Source organism: Rhagoletis zephyria, unplaced genomic scaffold (genome assembly GCF_001687245.7).
Source record: "Rhagoletis zephyria isolate East Lansing unplaced genomic scaffold, Rhagoletis_zephyria_1.1 Rzeph_scaffold_01006, whole genome shotgun sequence".
NCBI classification, from domain to species: Eukaryota; Metazoa; Arthropoda; class Insecta; order Diptera; family Tephritidae; genus Rhagoletis; species Rhagoletis zephyria.
In genome coordinates this window covers 93,879-102,835 of record NW_016158090.1, presented here as the reverse complement: position 1 = coordinate 102,835, position 8,957 = coordinate 93,879, and positions in this window count along the sequence as shown.

The window sequence follows — 8,957 nt, the reverse complement described above, 5'->3', positions numbered from 1 at the left end:
TTTTTTGGCATTCTTCACACTTAACATTTTTAGTTAGTTCATTCATATTTATTACACTCACTTTTATTAAAAACACTTTCTTAACATTAACAGGTCTATTCTGCGCTGGTAATAAAAAGTCTGTAACCGGTAAATAAAGTTCCTGTAAATTTTTAAACCCTTTACGCATTCTGTATACTCTTGTAACCGGTAAATTTTGTTACCATCTCATAAGCTGGTAACAAATTATTGCCCCGTGAAATATGCAATGCCAGGATTTGCACAATTCGTCATAGCTGAATTGCTGAATATTTTACCTGCATTACCAACGAACCTAGAATCGCGGTGACAAGAACTGGTAACATTTTTTGGTAATACAATTTTCCGGCTACAAAATCTTCGGTAACGTGCAGAATAGACCTGTAAGAGTGAATTCACTCGCGGACACGAAACAACGAATTGAGGAGATCGTGATGTGTGTTTGGTACGCTTGTTGGCGGTGGTGAATACGTATTATCGATAACGTATCGAAATGCTGTATAAAACAAAATCGGTACGGATCCTTAATTATCTTTTAATGATCGGAAGATAAATTTGCTAAATATATAGTTTTCACTTACTTACGTCCTTGAGATATTTTGATGCATAAGTACGTATATACATATGTAGGTTATTGTTTTTAAGTTTTTATATAAAATATCCTAAATTATCGAAGCTTTTTAATCGACTCCAAAAAAAGGAGAACCTTATTTATAATAAGTATCGCTTTTATGATTTTTTGAAGTTTAACTTGAAGCGCTCATGATTCGCCACATGAAATGCAAAATACCGTAACTAATATCGTAACCGAAATGCAAAAACTCGTAACTAATATATACATTTTTTTTTATAATACGATGTGGGGTGTTGTAAATCGATGAAATGCATCATATCAATCAGTGAATTTTGGATTTGTGTTAGTTAGGCCTTTCCAATTTCAGGTGGCGATGTACGGATTTTAGCATTTCAGGTGACGATATATAGGTTTGTGTATTAATGGGTTGAGTGCTTTTGTTATCGAATTTCACCATCGCTAAGCTCATGCCAATCGCAATTTATCGAAATAAAATTTATCGAATACTGAACTTCGTGTAGCTTTACACCACTCATGTGTAATTTCAAGCATTTTTGCTGAAATTTCAACGCAACTATGTATTTTTACACAAAAATGTGTGCATAATTATAAACCATGCTCAATTTCGCACACAAATGTGTAAAATTCACCGAAGTCTTTGATATACACATAGACAGTGTAAATTTACGACAAATGCGTAAATTTCAGCTGCAAAATACATATTTTTTGGCAGCAAATTTACATTCATTTTTTAGAGTCTATAAGATCTTCACCGTTCGTTGATTACAAAATGAGATACCAAATGAAAGTGCATGGCCTTCGCATCTAGAAAAACATTCATTTTTTTTGAGTAGGGTTGCCAAATATTTAAAATTGCTATCTTATCCTTACGTACTATAAAGTAAAATCTCGAAAACTACTGAACAGATTTGGACGAGATCTTGTTTAGTCGTATCTGTATCGATAGGGGTATTATCTTTAGTACTTAGAATTTGTATGGGGTTTCCACCTGTATAAAAACTTATAAGATCAGTTCGTTGAATTACAATAGTCAGATGTCAAATCGAAGGACGTGGCCTCACGATGTTCAGTAATGCATTATTGTTTGAGTAGGGTGGCCACTGTTTTAAAAATTATAAGATCTTCACCGTTCGTTGAACTAAAAAATGAGGTACCAAGTGAAGGGATATGATCCGGATGTGCAATAAGAATTAGTTTTTTTTTGAGAGTGGTTGCCACCTATTTAAAAATTTCCACTTTACATAGAATAGGTGGAAGCATTTTCAATTAATTACATCAGATTTGCACATTTCATTTTCTCATTTATAAAAAAATTAGGTCTCAAAGGCTTGGCCTTCAGATATACAATAAGGTTTATTTTTTTCGAAAAAAGTTGCCACCTGTCTGGTTCGTTGGAATACGAAAAATGAGGTGGCAAATGAAAGGGCTCGGGTTAGGGTTGCCACTTTTATAAATTATTAGACCTTCACCGTAAAAAATGCGGTACCACGTGAATATAAATGCCCTTGGATGTGCAAAATGCTTTAATATTTTTCGGTGGGGTTGCTAATTTTTTGTAAACTAAACACTACCTTACATACATATCGTCGTTTAAAGTACAAAATCGCGTATCAAGAAAATGCAAAACCTCGTATGAGCGGTTGCCAAAATTGTATAGGAGAGAGTAAAACTTGTCTTATTTCAAAACGGTTCTCCCTTTTATCCCTAGTTATCTCTTCTCCTTATGTCTAAATATCGATATCTTAGTATGAACGGAGAAGGTCTTGGTACCGGGAGCTTCCGGTGAGCAAATATCTTTTTTGGCACAAATGTCAGTTACGAGGTTTGGCAGAAGCACGATACGCGGCTAAGGGCTCAGATAAGTACGAAATATTTTAAAATGGGGTGATTGGAAATGTTTATTTCTTACTTTTTGCTTTTCTGCTTTCGTTTTCTTGTACTAAATATAAGCAATTACCCCGTTTGAGTGATAATTTCGTTTTTCCAATAGGCATAAACTGCAGTTAAGGCCTGGTGGAAATGCCTTATAAACGACAATATGTATGTACATATGTATGTATAATGCGTGAAGGCCTTTTTTATTAATAACATCAGATTTTCACAGTTCATTCAATTATAAAAATGAAGAGTCAAATGAAAGGACTTGGCCTTCAGATGTGCAATAGGGTTTTATTTCTTCGAAGAGGGTTGCTACCTGTACGAAAAATTCTAAGATGTGGGCTGTTCGTTGGACTAAAAAGTGAGTTGTTAAATGAAAGGACTTGGCCTCCAGATGTGCAATAAAGCTTTATTTATATTTTAATAGATTTTCCACCTGCGGGCGATTCCACCGTCACCGGTGAGACATTTGTACAGAAAAAATGTTCTTTCTTGTTTGAATTTAAGTATCAAGTACTCAACAATTCTACATATTGGTAAAGGTACACCTAATTGATTATGATGTATAAGAATTATAACAAAATACGAAAATAAATTACAGCTTACTTTTATATGGAAAAAATCTGAGTTATTTTTTCTGCCACGGGTGGGACAAGAAAAAAGAACCTGCTATTTGGAGCAGATATATTTTACGGAAACTCCGCGAACTTATTTCACTTTTCTGTGTGAACTTGATGTCTTATAATAAAACAAAGGAACACGAATACAAAAGAACTAAAAACTACAAGAAAAATTATTGCTTTATTATTTATTTGTCACGGGTGGGACACCTCCATATTAAAAATAAGTTATTAAAAAATATAAGAAGCCAGGTAGAGGTTCAATTTACTCACGTTTTATCTTAGGATATTGCCTTTTATATAGAGAAAATGCCTAGCACCGTCAGCCAAAAAAATTATTAAAAGTCAACGGGATTTCCTAGCGTCTTAAAATTTAAATTTTTACCTACTAAAAGTTAATGGGCTATAAAACTGCCGCACCCTTAATGGGGAAGGTGCCTCTGCCCGGCTGGTTCACGTCCTCGTAAGGACCAAAGCTGGCATCACCGCTATCCAAGAAATGCGTTGGATGGGGCAAGCCAAACAATGGCTGGGAGCAATTCGGTGTTGGATTGTGGTGGAAGAGAAACTCCGTCGCCGAGTACTATCGTTTACCCCGGTGGACGATCGTCTAGCCACAATCCGCATCAAAGCGAGATTCTGCAACATCTCGCTCATCTGCGCCCATGCCCCGGCGGAAGAGATGGATGAGGGACCCAAGAATCTCTTCTATGAGCGCTTGAAGCGCACGTACGAGCGCTGTGCCCGTCATGATATCAAAATCGTGCTTGGTGACTTCAATGCCCAGGTGGCCAAAGGGGTCTTTGGAACCACCGTCGAAACTTAAGCCTCCACGATGAAACGTCCGATAACGGACTCAGGCTGATCGACTTCGCCGGTACTTAAAACATGGTAGTATGCAGTACTAAGTTTAAGCATAAAAAGATCCCTCATGCTACGTGGCTGTCTCCGGATCGAAAAACGAGAAACCAAATCTAACATGTTGGGATAGACAGAAGGCATGCTTCCAGTGTTTTAGACGTACATACACTCCGAGGCCCAAACAACGACTCGTACCACTATCTTGTTGCAGCCAACATATGCACGCACCTCTGTGCAGCAAAGAATGTGAAATATGCAAGGAAAGCTATGTGGGACCGCTATAGGGAACTGAGGAGGGAAGCGACACGTATTTGCCGCAATAAGAAGAGAAAGGCCGAAATACATGAGTGCGAAGAGCTTGAAATGCTGCCCGAGTTGGCCGACTTACGGAAGGTTTCACTACCAGGGAGTACTCCTGCAAGAACAACAATGCAGGGAACACTTTTACAACCTACCGAATGGTAGCACCGTCTGACTATGACGAGGTAAGCATAGCAATAACGCGGCTAAAAAACAACAAAGCTGATGGAGCTGATAGCCTGCCAGCTGAGCTATTCAAGTACGGTGGCGAGGAATTTATAAGGTGCATGCATCAACTCTTATGCAGAATGTTGTCAGATGAACGCATGCCCGATGACTGGAATTTAAGTGTGATCTGCCCAATCCACAAGAAAGGAGACCCCGCCATTCGCGCCAACTACCGCGGTATCAGCGTTTTAAGCATAGGTTATAAGGTCTTTTCTAGTGTATTAAGCCAACGGCCTGATTGGACCTTATCAGTTTGGCTTTAGACCTGGCAAATCCACTATAGACCAGGTATCCACAATACGCCAAATCTTGGAAAAGACCCGCGAGGAAAGGATCCACACTCACCACCTATTTGTCGACTTTAAAGCCGCTTTCGACAGCACTAAAAGGAGTTTCCTACACGGCCCACAATGGGACTACAGCTGCCAAAAATAAAAAAAAAACGGACTCACTAATTCTAAAAAAGTAGCTGCGCAGATTCATCGCAATATATCCAACTAACCCATATCAAAAAGAATTTTCGCTAAAATTTCATATTTACGGTCATGGGAAGAGTTTAAAGTAGTGCAACAAAAAAAAATTATAAAATTTGTAATTTTGTTGAAAGTTTTTTAAAGTGATTTTTTTTACGCCGCTATGTCTATGTGGAGAAGATAATAAGAGCTGCAGAACTTAACCGCATAGGAACAATCTACTATATAAGCTGGCTTATGCCGATGTCATCGACATCATCGGTAACAAAAACCGCGAAGTCTGTTCTGCCTTTTCCAAGTTGGATAAGGAAGCAAAGCGAATTGGTCTGGAAGTATCTCCTGTCATCAAACAAACAGTTAGCACATTCGCGCCTTGGCACCACCTCACTGTTGGCAGTTACAATTTCGAGAAAGTAGAGAATTTCGTTTACTTGGGAACCAGCATTAACACCGATAATAATGCCAGCATTGTAATCCAACGCAAAATCACTCTTGCCAACAAGTGCTACTTTGGACTGAGTAGGCAATTCAGGAGTAAAGTCCTGCCTAGACGTACGAAAACCACACTCTATAAGTCACTCATCATTTTCGTGCTGGTATATGGCGCAGAAGCACGGACAATGACAACAACCGATGAGGCGGCGTTTGGAGTATTCGAGAGAAAGATTTCGCGGAAGATTTACTGGCCTTTACGCATTGGCGACGGCGAGAGATTTTGCTTCACATTTTCTTAAGTCTATTGCACTGGTACAAATGGTTGTGCGAAGTATGCATAATCAGACCTTTATGTGCACATTCAGCGCGTGGCGAAGCCTCGCGCATACGAGGCTAGGGATGTTCCGATACAAGTTAATACGAGTATGTACGCGATACTTTTGTTTCGATACCAACTACTTTTTTACTCGAATCGTTGTTTCGATATCTACTTGGTATCATATCTTGGTGCCATATCTTGAAGGCCATATTTTTTCTATGGAAGAAACTATGCATAGCGTCATTTTTTATGAAAAATAATTGCTTTAAGCAATGGCACTGCCAAAATCTTAAGTGGGGATATATTTTTTCAACGTTAGTGATACTTCAGCAAAGTGCAAACAATACTTTGAAGCCGTAAAGTTTTGTGGGAACCTTTCAAAGGTTGAATTTTTTGTCTAAGTAATCGTATTACCTCTAGCGTTACTAATGAACAAATATACATATCGACACCTGAGTGGAAGATCTAGCTGTCTCGGCAACCAGGTTGAAAACGCCCTGTCTCAGAAACCTTTTCAAGAACGCCCTATTTCAGAATTTGTTTCAAAAACGACCTACTTCAATAGAGCGCTTTTCAACCGAATTCTTAAATAGGGTGTTCTTGAAACGTTTTCTGAGATAGGGCTTTTTGAATCAATTTCTGGAATAGGGCGCTTTTGAAAAATTTTCTAAGATAGGGCGTTTTCGAACTGGCTGCCTAGATAGGTCGATCTTCCACTCAAGTGTCGCAAAAGGAATGTCACAGATAACGCCTGAAAGTTACTTTCGCTTTGTTGCATATAAAAGGATGAACAATTATCGATATAAGTAGGTACCGATACATTCGGTTTACTCATTTAAGTAGTATCGAAATAGCGATTTGAGTAATCTTATTTAAGTAGGTATCGATACTTTGATGGTATCGGAACGTCCGTATACGAGGACGGCTAATATAAAATAAAATAAAGTGTTATTAATAATGATAATCCGTTTGGTTATTGATATCATTTTTGTCACACAATGTATTCATAATCGCCACATTTTCCTGTCTATACTTGTAAATTCGCATTCGTATTCAAATTTACTTACATTACTCCATTCGAAATTGAAAGGTTAAAACTAACGGGTGATTTTTTTGAGGTTAGGATTTTCATGCATTAGTATTTGACAGATCACGTGGGATTTCAGACATGGTGTCAAAGAGAAAGATGCTCAGTATGCTTTGACATTTCATCATGAATAGACTTACTAACGAGCAACGCTTGCAAATCATTGAATTTTATTACCAAAATCAGTGTTCGGTTCGAAATGTGTTTCGCAAACCCAATTGCTGCGAACGGCGACGAATCGACATTTCACGGTCTTCAGCAACACTCTCAGAAACAGACGCAATATTCTCTTCTGTACGCACTGTACGCATTCGTGTGGTTGGTTTAATGTCCAATAAAGTAAACTGAGTGCGAAACTTGGTCACAATCGCATTAATTGTTTGCTCACTTGGTCGATTATGTAGACCATAAATCGGACGTAAAGCGAACCGAACACTGATTTTGGTAATAAAATTCAATGATTTGCAAGCGTTGCTCGTTAGTAAGTCTATTCATGATGAAATGTCAAAGCATACTGAGCATCTTTCTCTTTGACACCATGTCTGAAATCCCACGTGATCTGTCAAATACTAATGCATGAAAATCCTAACCTCAAAAAAATCACCCGTTACAACAGCTGCCACCTTGCTCAAAATACATTTGAAGACAAGATTTATTAAGACTGCCATTAAAGCAGCGTTTCGCATTTAAAGTGAGTAATTATATTCTTCTTTGCATACTTATCCAAATATGAAAAATACCCTAAGGGCCGTTTTCTAGTGTAAGCAGTAAAGTTGCCTTTACTAACAGGGCAGATAAATTGTTCCTCACTTTAAAGTGTTTTCGTTTTCTTATCTTACCGGTAAAAATAAATTTGTTATTCCGTAGAGTAAAACTTCACTACATTTCCGAGAGTGAAACTTCACTACATTCGTCATAAAATTTCAAAGGTTGGCAATGCAACATAAGCAAATATATCTAATATTTATATCTGACTCATGAACAAAAACCAAACCAAAATTTAAAGTTGGGTAAAAATTTTTAAAGGTTGCCTCGGGTGAGGAACAGTTTATCGATTCGAGAAATTAATGAGCTGATAAGAAAACGAAAACTCGTATATCGAGACGATAAAGTCGCCGGTAATCTTAAGGTTAGATGAGAAAACGGCCCTAAGTATGTATGTAATCAATATTTATTTTGTATGGTGTCCAGCAAGTGGCGTGCTTTTACTTATGTACATATTTCCTTCCATGGAGTTCTCTCTGCTACCGAAAAACTCAAATGTCTGCCGGTATGCAACTTTTCATGCATTTTTCGACTGAGTAAATAATATCAACATTCATTAGTTGCCCTCCGCTCCACAACTGATATATGTGTATGTATGTATTACAGGATTTTATTTGCTTCGTTTATAACTACTGTATAAATTTGCTTTATACATATAAATTTTAAACTCCATTCACGTGGGAGTGTTGGTCATTGTCTGCTTTACATTTACTTCGTTTTCCCCACTTGCTCTTTGCTGCTTGCTGAATTGTATTGCGTGTAAGTACGTACTCCTTGGAAATTTCGTATCAGTTTCACAGTAACTGGTAGTTAAGGTATAAGTGCATTCGCCTCATAAAAGTTCAAATGAAATTTTACCCTACGGAAATTGTACGAGAGTATTTTTCACAATACATGTTAAAAAAATAAGTCACGAAATACACCCAAAACAAAACCGAGTGTAAGCTATGGTCGAGTACAACATGAAAATAGGTTCCGTATAGCTCCTTAACATTACATTTTTTATTTTAGTAAACCGTTATTTTCGTAAGAATTTTTTTTCTAAAATGGTACTTCGGCGTTGAATTGGTATGTATGTATGTACAATGTATTGGATTTTCGGAACTTTTACGCAGTGTGCCTAATTAATTCCTTATAAATACGAGCTCCAAGTTGGCGTTAAAAATGGCTTCCAGGAAAAAACTTAATTTTTAATCAATGTTTTTAAATGGACGTGTCTCCGCCCATTTATATCATACCTACACCTATATGTATATACATATATATATGTTTATCTCAAAAACCACACCCTGCAAAAAGTGGGACTAGGTTAAGTACTAGTACAGGACCACACTACCTTGTAACCAACACTAGTAACCAAAATGGTCCAAATATATGG